General features: G+C 51.6%; 1 protein-coding gene across 1 annotated transcript in view; it reads right to left on the bottom strand.

Annotated features, from left to right (window-relative positions):
* LOC111152924 (zinc finger homeobox 3) overlaps positions 1–14,668 on the bottom strand; it is a 156,034-nt gene that overhangs the window by 51,504 nt on the left and 89,862 nt on the right.

Below are 14,668 nucleotides of genomic sequence, written 5' to 3'. Positions count from 1 at the left end.
TGTAAGTGTAATATTCTCCCACCTTCTCGGGATAAGACATCATCTCTTTCCCAACAGACATGAGGACACACAGAGACGACAGACAAGCTGGCCCCGCAGTCCTGCTTGCCTAGGCCTCTCTCTCCGAAGTCCCTCTCTTGCTTGGGATCTAGGGGACAGAGCAAGGGGGAGGCAGAGGGAGGCCTCCCCTTCAGATGGGCCCTGGTCGTCGGCCCTGTTCATTTTCTTACCAACCTAAGCTCTGCCAGGCCAGGCCAGCCAGCCGAGGCCCCTTCTCTGTCAGCTGCGGAGAACAGCCCAGTGGGTCTGGCCCGGGGCCGCAGTGGATAATTTTCCCACCCTGGTCACTTTTCAAAAAATAATGTGGCCAAGGTGATAACTAGTTGTTTTAAACAAAACCGCCTTGTCGAAGGTGATGTTTCTACATGTGGATTTCAGTCCTCTGGGAGAAAAGGGGATGGGAGCAGGAGAAGAAGTGGGGGTCGCGCTTGGATGGAGACACACACTCTTCCTCCAGGATGAGCTCTCCTGCACGCGGATCCTTTAAGGGATCCTTTTACCACAAGACGTCTTCTGACCACGAGGTGTTCATTTACCAAATATACCTGGGGCCACAGTGCCTGGCATTTCTGAATGCCAGCCTGAAAAGGTGAGTGGAGAGCCTGAAAGGTGGTGGAGGCCTGCCAGCCCTCGGAGACGGCCTTCGGGAAAAGCTCTGCAGGAAAACCCAGAGCTGAAGGACCTCGGCCTCCTCACTGCCTCCACCCTGACCTTGTTTCCTGGCCCCCACCCCGGTGACCCTGCCTTTTGGCACCAGACTTCGAGAATCAACACGCCGAAGGCAACTCCGGGTATTATTAAAATGAATAATTGGAGAATAGAGACCATTTATGCTTTTGTATATTTGAAGATCGTGCCACTGTTTATAGAAACAAGAAAAATGGGGCTCATGTGGCAGGAGGGAGCCTGGGAAGGCCGGGCGTGCTGCAGCCTGCGTTCGCAGCCCCTCCTGGGTGAGGCATGGTCTGCCCCAACCACAACACGAGCCTGGAGCGGGGGTGGGGGTGGGGGGGGCGGTGTGCGGGGACAGGGAGGGGGGCTGGGGGGGAGTCTCTCCCTTTGCTTTGTGCTTAGCTTCACCTCTGCCTTGAGCATTGACGAGAGGGAGCATCTTACGGGTTGATCCAAAGTGGCCACGGCCTATGGAGGCCCCCGGAGAAAACGTCCCCTCCTGGGGCTGCCCTCCCAAGTGAACAGCACAGAAGGCCGCAGCTCCCAGTGCGAACTGCTGCTGTTGGGCAGGGAGGGTGGGTCCTGCCACCTTCTCTCTCCCAGGCAAGGCCACTTGGTCCATCTGAACAGTCTGTCAAAACCCCACTAAAATTAAGGGGGTGGGTGGGGGTCAGGGGAGGAGAGAAAGGGAGGAACCGCCTAGAGCCAGGATCGCAACAAGTTCCATTTATCTGTGTTCTCAGCAAAAGCACCTGGGCTGCCCCCTGCAGAAACGCAGAAAGGATGAAAGCAAATGTGCAGTGACAAAGCACAGGAAACTAAATATGTCCGCGGACTCGCCTGGTGGCTGTTCGCAGGGAGAGTTGGTGCTCGCTCACTCTTTTTTTTTTTTTTTTTAATAACTGAAAGATGTGAGTTCCAGTGTGTAAAACACACACCTAGCCCTGAGACGGCTGTCGGAATCCACCCCGAGCCAGAAACCCAGCTCTGTCCCAGAACGTGGAAAGAACCTGGATGCAGCACGGATCAGCTCCCTTGGATTTCCACAGGGCCAGGACTGCAGCTCTGCTTTCACACATGAAATGGAAAAAGGCAAATTCCCCGAGCATGTTTGTAGCGGAGCGTGATGTGATTGTGTTGTCATTTATGGGAAATAATCGCAGACCCATCTCTCCCCGTTCCCCCCCCCCATTTTCCAGTCCAAATAAGCATGAAAAATTACACTTCAATGTCAGGGCGACGACAAAGGAGGCGCGCTCTCTGGGAGCTCGGCGGATTTGCAGGGGTTTTTCCTTTCTTTGGACAAAAACTACCTTCAATTGTACTTCATTTAAAACGTGATCTAACAAATGCATTTTGACAAGTTCCTTTCTCTTTTGCTCCTTTCTTTCAAACAGTATTTTGCACAGTTTAACCTCACACCAAAGTGGAATGTTCTGGAAAGAAGAGGCATGCAAAATAGAAGGCCCCTGAAACCAAGAAGGGTGTTTTATTTCCCTCTCTGGTAAAAACAAAGTAGTGGAGGAAAATAACGATTCTAACTCAGTATGCTGCTGAGAACGCACGGACAAGGGGAAGAAGTCAGTCACAGGGCCTTCACAACAGAGTGTCTGATGGACAAAGGTGAGAAAAGCCAAGGTTAGAAGACAGACAGCCTCGATGGAGGAAGAAGGGGCTTCATATGCTTGCTCAGTACAACAGACCATTCCATGGCTTTGGAAGCATAGACTAAGGTGTCTGGGAGTACAGTCAGAATTGGGGGCTCATGCCCACACGGGATGAGGAAGGGAAGCCTCTTGGTGGGGTCCCATTTCCCTGCTAGTCTCCCTCCTCCACAGAAAAGGAGATCTTTCACCCAAACAGATCTGCCTGAAAGCTTTTCAATGTTCCAGGTGTGAGGCCTAAGCAGTCCCTACAGTCATCTGTCTTTCAGTAACGCTCTGCTTGAAATAAACACTGCCAGGCTTCCCTGGTTGGAGGGGAGAAGACAGGACAGATAAACACACATGAGTGATAGAAAGAGTGTAAATAAAAAAAAAATTACAGTTTCCATTAAAAAGGTATCGTCCTTCTGGGTCGAAATAGACTTGGCGTGTCAGGGAGAGAGCTTATGCTTAATGCAAAAAAAAATAAATAAATAAAATAAATCCCATTTATTTTTAATTTGAAAATGTTGGAAACACATGGGTGAAAAGAGTCGAGGAAAGCCTGTAAGTGTACTTAAGCATCTATATACAAATGAAGGTGTTTGGGAAATGAGCAGGATGTACCAGAAGTGATATTAGATGGTGGTGATTAGAACCTAATGGGTCTAAGCGAGACCTTGCGGGATGGCTCTTCTAACGGGACCGTCCAACACTGATGGATGCAATCTATACGGGAATGACAGCATGGGGACAAAAGGTGGAAGGGAGGCTGGACAACCCAAGGCCTTTACAACACCAGGGAGACAGGAGGTGACGACGCCCAAGGGAATGATGGACTGTGTGGGCTGAGGGTATGCAAAAAAGCAAGCTGAAAGAGAAACAGGTGAGCATTTGGTTGCTGACTATCAAAACAAACAGCACCCAACCCAGAAAAATAAAGCCAGAGACTCCAGAAGTCTAAGTCACAGATTGGCACAAATGAGGGGCTGGAATTCCCAGCCTGTTTGTGGCCTGTCTTATGCCCACAGTGTCCGAAGGGTCTGGAGCCTAATAAGAAATCAGCTTGTCCCCGGGAAGCGCAGGGTGCGTGGAGAAATCCGGGACTACTCCCACCAGTGGGCAGCAGCACTGATGGCCTGCCTGTCAGCGAGGCTCATTCTGCACTCATCAGCCACTTACCGGCCAAATGTGGGCCAACAGTGGACCCAGAAAAGCACCAGCTAAACCTGTTCTCTGGCCAGACCCGCATAGGCAAGACGACCGAGGACCCCCGCAGATGTGATGGCACCGGGAACTGCAGACACCCACGCTAGAGATACATGTGAACCCTGGAGATGGCCCAGGATGGGGTCTGACGCCTCCAGGCCTGCGGGCCTACCACGCGTTCACTGCCTGGTGCAGGCGGAGAAGAGCCCGCCTCCGCCAGAAGCATTTACGGTCACACCAGAGATATTTAAGGACGAGTCTACACGGGGAAAGTAAAAACCTGGGCCATTCTCCAAAACCATCAAGTCCCCCAGCACACTTCAGCCTGGAAACCCAGGCGGCAGCAGCAGCGGCGTGTTTCAGCTGACATTTCCTAGGAAATTGTGAAGAAAGCGAAGCAGGAAGCCGAGGGACTGAGAAAATCCAAAGGTTTATGTTCCAGGGCTTTCCTGCATCCACATGAGGAAAAGCAGATGGGGCTGCGAAGTTGCTGTCATTTTTAACATGTACCTTGTACAGCTCTTCGGTGCCCAAAGGGAAAAAAGAAAATTCTTGGATCTTCTTCCTCCCTTTGAGAAACTTCCAAAGTTATGCCAGTGGTCAAATACAAAGCCTCTAGATTTTTAAAATTTGGATCCCGTTCCATGAAATGTTCTTTTTCTGGGGTTTGACAAAAGACCACCACCACCACCACACCTGCCCTTTCACCATGATTTTCGCTCAAGTGACCCATCCCCACATCTCCCACAGCTACTAACTGTATTTTACGCTCAGCCTCAGGACTGGGTGCCACCTGCTGTGCCTCTCATCCCATGAGAGCTTTCTTCCACCTAAGCACAGGCTAGAATCCCTAGAAAGGGAATGCAGTCCATCACAGGTCCCCAAAGTGACACTGTAATGCATCTTAAAGCACAAAACACAATCACAACCCTCAAGGCGAACAACTCAAAAAAGAACTTAAATTCTAGACTCTTAGCCACACTCATCCATGGAAGGTACATTTGACAACAACTAACACACAAAACCAAAGGGAAAGAAGATGTTGTCAAGACATGAGAAGGTCACCGAAGATCTGGGCAGAAAGTGCAAATTCGGCGACGAAGAGTCGGACAGTTAGGAGTAAGGGAATCTGTGGCAATTGACAGCACACGGTCCTACTTTCCAGAAGGAACAGTGGGCGCTGACGCTCTCCCGTGCACATCCGGCACCAGGAGAAAGGACCAGGAGCTCCCGGCAAGGAATGCCTTAAGTCAGGTTGCTCCCTAAACTTCCGAAAGCAGACAACTCTTCCGACGGGAATACAGATCCTGGCGTAGAAAGAGAAGATGGAAATGAAGCCTGCAACAAGTCAGCGGTTTTGCTTCACTCTGGAGGCGAACATTTATGGCAAGGAAGGGATAAAGCAAGCCATGGTGTGAGTGAAAAGCAGACAAAATGCAATGCCGTCTTGAAGAGGAGATCGTCCAATGATTGGGAAGAAAAAAGTGAATGATTTCTCACTTCCCAAGCAACGATTTTAAATATCATAAGGAGGAAGAGGAGGTGGACTAAGAGGACTTAGACAGTAACCGACAAGCAACTTTCCCCAAAAAAACCCCACTGTATCTTTAAATTCGATATAAACAATGGGGGGGGGGGGGGAAGGTCAATTTCTGTGTGAAAAGTCTACGAATTGACCCAATTCCTGGAAGATGCTGGTGACAAGTCGGATGAAGAGAAAACTGGGCTTTTAAGAGAAAGGCAGGAGTAAAGAGATTTAGGAGGAAGAGCTACCGGCTGTTTGCAGAAATGTGGTCACCACAGGAATCTGCCTTTGTTGGGAGGGGTTTGGGGGAGCTGATGGAAAGCGCCTCCATTTTCCAGACCCGGAGACTGGGACATGGAGGGGGTGGGGCTCGAAGCCCAAGGCTCAGGAAATCCAAAGGAGGACGGAGGGAACAGGTGGTCAGAGGAGCAAAGGAAGAAGCAAAGGCCCGTGGACGAGCCGGAAGGCTGTGGCAGGTGGATCCCGAGAGCGGTACCATAGGTGTTCCAAGCAGCAGCTAGCTGTTCCTTACATTCTGAGACAAAAGGCGTAATATTAATGATAAAAATGGGTTCGCCAAGACCAAAAGCCATCCCCTAAGAACCAGATATCCTTGTGTTTAGGCAAAGAGTAGCCTGTTAACTTCCCACCCTGTGGCAACGTGGTACCCAGAATAAAACCATCACGTTTAAAGACAGAACAAACCAGTGGCGCCTGGGTGGCTCAGTGGGTTGAGCCTCTGCCTTCGGCTCAGGTCATGATCCCAGGGTCCTGGGATCAAGTCCCGCATCGGGCTCTCTGCTCAGCAGGGAGCCTGCTTCCCTCTCTCTCTCTCTGCCTGCCTCTCCGCCTACTCGTGATCTCTGTCAAATAAATGAATAAAATCTTCAAAAAAAATTTGGGGGAAAAAAAAAAAAAAGAACAAGCCATAGTTCTCACCCCCTCCCCCACCACCTCGCTCTTTCCTACTTTCTCTCTTCCTGTCTCTCTCGTTCCTGCTTTGTCCCTCTCTCCTCCCTTCATGCTCTTTCTGGAAGGGGGCTGTCCCAGAACTACTGCTCCCAAACGGCTCAGGGCAGAGCCTGTCAGAGACCTTCTGGACCCAGAGTGAGGTCCCAGGGGCTGGTGCGGCCCCCAATCCCTGCTGCGGAGAACTAGCCGAAGCCAAGTAATTGCTTTTTCCCCTTCCACTAATAAGCTTTTCAGCAGAGGAAGAATTCAGCTTCCTGTAGTCAACAGACCCTTTTTTCCCTGCCTCTCCTCGCTCCAAATAATCTAAAGTGACTGCAATTTCAGTCCTGGCTGTCTAGCATTCAGCTGCACCGTCCGAGGTCAGAGGGTGTCAAGTGAGGGCTCTCCATTTCCTTTCGGCTCTGCCTTTGCGCCACCCATGCGTCTTTGTAACTGAGGCAACGCGCCTCCCCAGCCCAGCCGTTCCGTGTATCACCAGCCCACGGCACACACGGACTTCAGTCAGGATTCCAGGAAATGTTTTTAAGGCTTAGAAAACACTAGGGGAGAGGGAAACAAAAAAAAAATCTCTTTGCTGTAAACAACTGATTAGTAATGACCAACTTCAGACGTGAGGGTGACCTGAGCCTTTCGTTTCCTGGTCTGGAGCAAATGCATCGCGCTACGACATTTCTGTGTGTGTGGTGGTTAAACCATGTGGCTGGTTGTGTGGTTTTCGGTTTAGCTGAATGCAAATGACTTCGGTTGCTGAATTTGCTTCTTACGACGTTGCGACGCACTCATGGTGCTGTTATCTTCGAGACGGGCTTCGTGTCTGTGGGCCCAGCTGCAAGGGGGGCTGCTTGGGGAAAAGTGCCCCATCCCCTCCCCTGCCTCCTTTCCCAGATGAATGAAACGGGATTTCAGTTAAGAAGGGCGGCACCAGCGCCTCCCCCTCCTCTGCCCTCATGGAGATCTAAGGAGGAGCACAGAGCGCCGGCCGAACAAACAAATGGACAAAGGGAGATAGATTGCATGAGAGGAAGAACAGGTGTGTGTAGGGACAGAGGGAGGCCCCGCAGGTGCCTGTCCCACGGGGAGCGTGAACAGAGGGTCAGATCCAAGTGCACGAGGCCTGTTATTGGAAAAGCAGCTCCAAGCAGGGGAAACAGAGGCAGGTCTGCAAAGAGGGTGCTCACTGGGCCTGCAGCCAATGCCCGTGAGCTTCTGGAAGGGAAGGAGAGAAGGGGAGACGTATCCAGGGAAGACATGAACACCCGCACACACAGCCCCACCGCACCGCACACCCGGAGGAGGTGGACGCTTACTCCTGGCCGCAGCCAGGCCTGTGATGGGAATTTACTTCCCTCAATTATGTGCTCTTGTCCCCAGTCTCAGTTCATCAGCACAGTGCAGCATAGTCAATGAAAGGCTCCATAATGAAGTAATCACATGCACGGGGACGGCCCCACACCTGCCCGCTGGGCCCTGAATCAGGCTGACATCAGCTCTCCAGTCCCCCCAACCCCATGTGCTCCCACGCTCCTTGTCAGGTCACCCCCATCCTGCCCCAGGAGGCTCCGGCCCGGCTGCCATTTTCTTGACCCCATCACAAATGCCCTGGTTGCAAAGAGAAGAGGAAGGGACTAGCAAAGGGGGACTGATGAGTACAAAAGGTTTCACACTTCCCTTTTCTCCTACCTGGGAAATCCTTCACTGCGAAGACCCTGGTCCTAAAAAGCCAGTACCATGTGCCAAGAAAGACTCTCTTTGTTCAAGTCATTAGTATCTAATGACAATAGGAATGGGGGAGTACAACTGCCACACAGCTGAAATAGATACTATCATTACTCCCATTTCACAGGGGGAGAAACTGAGGCTCATGGAGGTTAGATTAGCGGCAAAGGTCATACAGTTCAGAGGTAACGGACTGAAGCGAAGGCCCACGCTCTTCATGACGACCTTGAGAGCTGCTACGGGGCCTTCCCAAGAGAACTTAAACTTCTGCTCGTGCTCATGCTGTGTCCATCCATCCATCCATCCACCCACCCACCGCATGTTCATGGAGCACCTCTTCTAGGCACGGACAACAGAGCTGGGAACAAGACAGGAAGACTCCCTGCACTTGAAGGGCAAGGGGCAGAAAAGAGGGTGGGGGAGTAAGACAGACAAGAAGCTGCCCAACACACTTCAAGTCAGCTGCTGATGGGGGGCGACGAAAAAGTAGGAACACGGGACAAAAGCAATCCCAGGGGTCACTTCCTACTGGCAGCTCAGAAAGGGCGACATTGGAACACAGACCTGAAGGACACAAGGGTGCCAGCCACAAGGGCCATCCAGGCAGAGAGGAACCGCAGGTGCAAAGGCCCAAAGTGGGAGCAGAGAGGGAGAGGAGGACCAGGAGAGGAGTCAGACAGGTCGTAGGGGTGACTTCCTGTAGGCCTTGTTGGCAGTGGTCAGGCCAGAGGTACCACCACGCAAGGGACTTCTACGAAAATGAGAACAAGGGGCTCCTCTTCAGCATCACCTCCTCTGCGCAGACACGGCCCCAGACTCTCCACCCTGCTTGGTAAGTAGACCCGGGGATGGATTCCTCCCCTTAGCAGAGAGCTGCATGGGCGAGATCCTGCCCAGCCTCACACAGCCACACCGGTAGGGCTTTCCAGTACACAGACTAAAGGTATTTCCTCAAATACATGTATGCGTAATATACACGATCTCCGTGAGCCTTTCCCTTTCCTGGGGGGTGGGGGGGTGGGCAGGGGCTGACTGTGAGTGGAACAAATGCTAAGAGGGGATGTGGGAGCTGGACTATCCTCTGCCACAGGCCACACTGCAGCAGGTAGGCAGTGTGGACACCCACTCACCAAAGCACCTTCCTGAGAAGCTGACAAGCCAGCACCGGGACTGGGCCGACAGGCTTGAGGCTCCTGAGAGCTGTAGCTCCAAGCTAGAAAGGCCGACCACTCCGCACGTCCCTTCTCTGAAACCGGACTGCCCTTTCACATACATGAATTTCAACGCACTTTGCAAACTTAATAATCCTACAGAGCTTCGCGACCCCGGCAGAGCTTCTCAATGTCGGCCCTTCCTGGCACAAGATCAATGTGGAGCGTAGGGAAGAGGGCTCTACTTTTTTTAAATGGGCCGCTGTGGGGAAAATGTCTGCTCCACTCACCACAACGTAAGAGGTGTCTCCCCCTAGTGACACACACACACACACACACACACACACACACACGCATGCACGCACGCACGCACGCACACACACACCGGGCAGCGGCAGCAACAGCAGCAGCAACAGCAGCACATCCTCCTCTGCTGTCTTGGGGCTGGATGGGCAGCTAGGTCAAGGTCGACATGCATCGCCTATCTCCTCCGGCTGCACGTGGCCATGATCCTCAAACCAGCCATCTCTAAGCACTCTGGGACCTCCAAGACAGAAAAGTTGGAAAGCCCTCAAGTGTTCTGGGTGCTGCTGTTAAACATGTTGAACCCGGAGCACCTCTGGGGCAGCTGGTCTGTGCGCTGTTTCTCCGGCCCGGAGACCAGAGGGGCTGGATCTTAGCCGGAAGGGAGAGAGGGAGAGGCCCCCAGAAAACAAAGAAGTTGGGACGGGAAAGGATGGGGGGGAACCAGCCAGAGGGCTTGCTGGGGATCCATGGGGGCAGCCAGGACTGCCCAGGAAGCCGAGGCCAAAAGCCAGAGAGAAACAAGAAGACACCAAGTGGGGGAGTGGAGGTGTTGCGCGAAGAGACAAATCCACAAAACTGGGTGCCGTGTGGAACACGATGCCTCGTGCGCCAGACCCATCACAGCTTAAGGCGCACATTAATTTGGGTTTCTGCTGTGACCAGAAGCCTGAGGAGCCATAGCCCCTTCTCCAGTTCATTCCATTCCAGTCGTCAGGAGAACTGTGTTTTGGGGAAGGGGCCAGAACAATTACTGCAGCCTTAACTTGGATGCTGCTGCCTTTTACAGTCCGCTTCCCAGAACAAATGGCCCCAAGACTTCATCCGTCACCAAAAAAGGCAACTGTGAAAACACTCCTGCCCGGCCCCTTCCCTCACACCAGCAGTTACCCTCCCCTCCACTGGTGGAGGGGGCAGCCGGGTTGGGGGAGCCGGGTGGGGGGGGGAGGGAGTCGAGGGGGAGGCGGCTCGGCCCGTACTAATTGCTCTTGCGGATGCTGTGTGGTGTGGGGGCCATTCCCAGCGATGAGCAGTTAGGAACTTCCCAAATCATTAACCTTTCTCGGAGTGCATTGTACTGGGAGGTGCTCCCTCTGCAGCCTATTCAGGAGCCCTATTGATCTGCCGCACACTCGGTGCCTTCAAAGTTGTTTATGATCAATATGCAAATTGCCCATGGCATTGATCTAGTATTAATTTTCAATTAGGGAATCCACAAGGGGTCTCTGAGGGTCAATACCTAACAATGCGAAGGAAACTCTGCTGAGGAGTATCGGCCTGATGCTGATAAAAGCTTCCCTAAGCCTCCTTCTCAATAGTTCCAGGCCCTCCGGGCTGTCACCTTCACTTTGGCTCATCTGGTTCCCTCCTAAGTCAGACCCCTTCGGTCAGCAGCCTCCTAGGGCTGGATCGGAGCCGCTGCCCTGAACTCCCCCCCACCACAACCACCACCCCACCCCACCCCCGCCCGGTGCCACAGGGACACTCCCTGGCCTGCCAGTGCCTTCCCCGACACCCGCCCTCTTGATCGGATGCCCCAGGACATGCCTCTACATCTCCCCATGCCACACCCAGCCCCAGGACCACTCTCTCCCCCAGCTCCCCAACCACACATACCTTCTTCCTCCCTCTCTCCCTCTCCCTCGTTTCTGCTTAGTCATGGAACGTCACCTTGGCACGCTGCCACGGCTGGAGCTGGCGAGCTGCACGGTCCCCAGAAATCTCAGGCAGTCAGGCCGAGCCGCCAGGCTGCCAGGTTATGCTTGGCAAACAACCCACTGATGTCATTTCAAAAAAAACAGCAGGGGGAAGGAAAAAGGCACAGCTTCAAATCATCTGTTTCTCCTTCTTTCTTTCTTCTAACAAAATGTTTCTTCCTAAATGAAACATGGGCAGGGGGCTGGAGGGATATTAATGACTTTACCACTCGTTCACGGTTCCCAGAAGAGGCCTCGGCCCGCCCTCCAGGAGTGCACAGGGCAGTGCGTGTGAGCCAAGGAAGGGGATGTCCCCGGGGAGCTCGTGCCCAGCTGGGACTGGAGTGACCCGGGGACTCAGTCATTCCATTACGGCCCCTAACAGCCCCTGAGAGACATGCGTGGGAAAGCTGGGCGGGCAGGAGTTGGAAGCGAAAAGTGTCCCGCTCCCCTCCCAGCAGGTGTGGGGGACGAGCAGGGCACAGCTGCGCTCCCGCCTGGGGCCCAGCAAGGACTCCGTTTGCCTTCTCTGTCTGCCAGGGGCTCTGCGTGCTCCACGTTTTCTGCACATTCTCCAGTTGGAACAAACCCTCCAGAGTTTTAGGCTCTGTCATACCCCCATGAAACCGCCTGAACACCCAACTCCACGCCATATGGGTGAGCGCCTGCCCACTTTCGGCAATGCCACTCACCGTGCAAACGGGTGCGTTAGCTAGCCAGGCTAATTGGTTTATGGATAACATTAATTACCATGTTGCTCATTAATGGATGAAATCTTTATTGGTGCCATTGATCAGCAGACTTGTTAGCTGGCCTCCTAACCAATGGCGGATCTAACAAGCTCTCTTATTGGCATATCAATTAATGCAATCAATTCCTGGCCAGAGGCTGCCATTCGCTTCCCTGGTTGTTCAGGGGTAGGAGACAGAGCCATGTCAAGCATGCCTTTCCTTAGAGTTCCCACTTCTCAACTGACTTCCAGGTGGTTCCTCGGCCACTTGGGGCTCCCCTATCCAAAAAAAAAAAAAAAAAATCACACCTACCCTTCCATGTGAAAAATCACCTTCCATCTTCCACTAGTGACAAAATTGCTACTCTGTCAGGATACGTAAGCTAGAAAGAAAATGGGAAGGACCTGGGACTGTTAAAGTAAACAGGAGGGCTGGAGGAATCTGGAGAGGTTTCTAGATTAGACACTAATGGAAATGATTTAGTCCCCAGACCAGCCTCTGGACAACGATCACATAAGCTTGAAAACACAAACCATAGGCATCAACCCTCTGCCCACCCAGGGAAGCCTTCCCAGACCTCCCAACCTCCTCCACACACCATCACATCTGCTGACCGCACTTGACAGCACCCGTCTCACTCAGAGCCTCCGACTGATGGATCCTGCAGGAAAACTTCACCCGCTCACCTCGAATCCCAAGCTTTGGTACCAAAAAGGACTTTCCCCATTTACCACATGCCTGGTAAATCTGTGCATACAGGGGCACTCTAATGTTTGTTGAAATGCACAAAATAAATCTGTTCGATAGCACTTATATCCCTATAAAGTCACAGCTGGGGAAAAACTTCTCAAGGCGGCAACACGTCTTTAGTTAAGTTGTTTTAGAAAAGGCTCAGGGTCTGGGTGTGAGTGGATTCCAGGCCCAGGGATTTACAGCTGGACTTTACTGAGGACCAGCGAACACCAGGGCATTGGTGCTACAGCAAAGGGCCATGGCCAACAGACCATGGCTTTGGGAAGGTAAGTGGGGAACGCCTGACCCCCCAAGGTGGGCTTTAAAAGGATCACCTGCAGTTTGCCCCCAAAGGGAGAAGCTTGAAATATTATTCTAGATTTGTTTCTAAAAGCCAAAAATAAATTACATGTTAAAAGGGAAGAAAATCTCTACTCTACTCGGCGGTGCCAATGCTATTAATAAACTTTGCAAGCACAAACATTTAATTCAAGGCGAGAGGGTAGAAGCAGCAAGAATTGGTAAAAAGCAGACAGGGTGGGAAAGCAAGCTGCTTTGGGTAGAGCAGTGACAGAGAGCGCGGGAGGGTGGCCGAGGCCACAGCTCAGGGACATCATCCTTAGCATTTGGGAGCACAGCTCAAGGTTTCTAGGATAAACAGGAGAAATACTTCCTCTGATTTATTAATAGAAAGTGACCTCTCTCCCCATGGACCATCAGTACCTTCCACATTCACAGGGCAGAGGCAAGTCCTGAACAGACCGAGGCAGGGGCCACAGGGCGATGATCCAGCCAGGGGTCACCCTCTGCACCCGGGTGCAGACTGACAGCAGAAAGGGGAGGGGCAAGAGGCCTCAGAGAAGAGACCAACACCTCCTTAACCTGCAAAATCCTTCTCCATGGAGCAGAAGGCTGCACAATCTGCGCCATGGTCACCCGACACAGGTGACGGGGAGACACCCATGGCCAACCACTCAACACCACAGTGATTCTTGCCGTAAGAGCAGCCCTGGGGTTTTCCAACGCCAGGAGTCTCCAAGCGCCTTTAAGGCGGAGCTTGTAGAGTTAGAAGGTATCCGAAGAGCTCGCTGGGGACCCCGGGAATGCTAGCAGGAGTTCTGCAAAGTTTGGCCCAATTTTAAGTTGTTTATTGAATTACTAGCTCTTACTAAATGTTGTGATAAGAAAACCTACTCAAATATGGTGTTTGCCAAAATCTAACACACTGGAGGACAGGCCATGAACTCTGGCCAAGCTAGAGTTTGTGTGGACCTCAGGGTAATACGTCTGCCCTCCCTACTTAATCGGAGAGTCTTCTGAGGTGGCAAGACACGATGCTTAAAAAAAAAAAAAAAAAAAGTTAATGTTTGGAACTACTTCCCCATGAGCAAGGATCTGCACAAAAATGAAACCAAAATGAAAGCCATGAACAAAAATAGAAGCTTAATTGATCCTATTAAACTATACCTTCCATAGTGCTTAATTTTGATCAAAATGTTGATCACCTTCTGCTTTATTCCCATTTTATAAAGCTTTCCTAGAAACATTATTTATACACTGGGTGAAAATCAGATTTCATTGTTTAGAGAAAAGAGCTCTACTTAATGAAAGTTTACAAAGCACTGTTTTGTCTGAGGAATCGCTCTAGATGCAACTTAGTGTACTCTTCAGGGAGCCTCTCTTCGAAGCGACATGGATCATTTATTCATTTATTTAGAACAGTGATAATTTAAAGTTTCGAGAAAGAATGTAAAAACTCAAAGTCTTAGGCTGACTAAAGCATGCTCACACACACCCCTCATTCACGCTCAACACTATGCGGGCATGTCAGAGAGCATGTGCCCAAATGGAGAGAGGTATGAATGCCATGGGATGATGAAAGCGGACTTCCAAGTTATGCTGCATATTTGCTTTACAGTAAAAAGTCAAGAGGGAACATGATCTCTTCATGATCTACAATGGAAGCAAAACTCAAATCCCCTTAAGAAAGAGTTGCCCGATTGCTCTGTAAAGGTGGGCGGGGAAAACAGCAGTTGTCCTCGTCTTTATACTCTAACGACACAGAAACCCTCCATGGTTGTCTTCTCTCCCAAAGACAGGAGCTTAGAAGTTCTCTCTCCAAGACAGAAGAGAGGGGTTGTCTAATTTGGTCATGATTTATTCACCAAGTCATTAAACATCTCTCTGAGTGTACACCGACTAGGTTCTAGGCACTGTGGATCCAATGGGACCACAGCGGATCCCACTTTGGGGGACA

Source organism: Enhydra lutris, unplaced genomic scaffold, assembly GCF_002288905.1.
Source record: "Enhydra lutris kenyoni isolate GAN:26980312 unplaced genomic scaffold, ASM228890v2 scaffoldscaffold30, whole genome shotgun sequence".
In the NCBI taxonomy this organism is placed as follows: Eukaryota; Metazoa; Chordata; class Mammalia; order Carnivora; family Mustelidae; genus Enhydra; species Enhydra lutris.
Note: the sequence above shows the minus strand (reverse complement) of the source record. Positions and strands in the feature narration are given on the sequence as shown.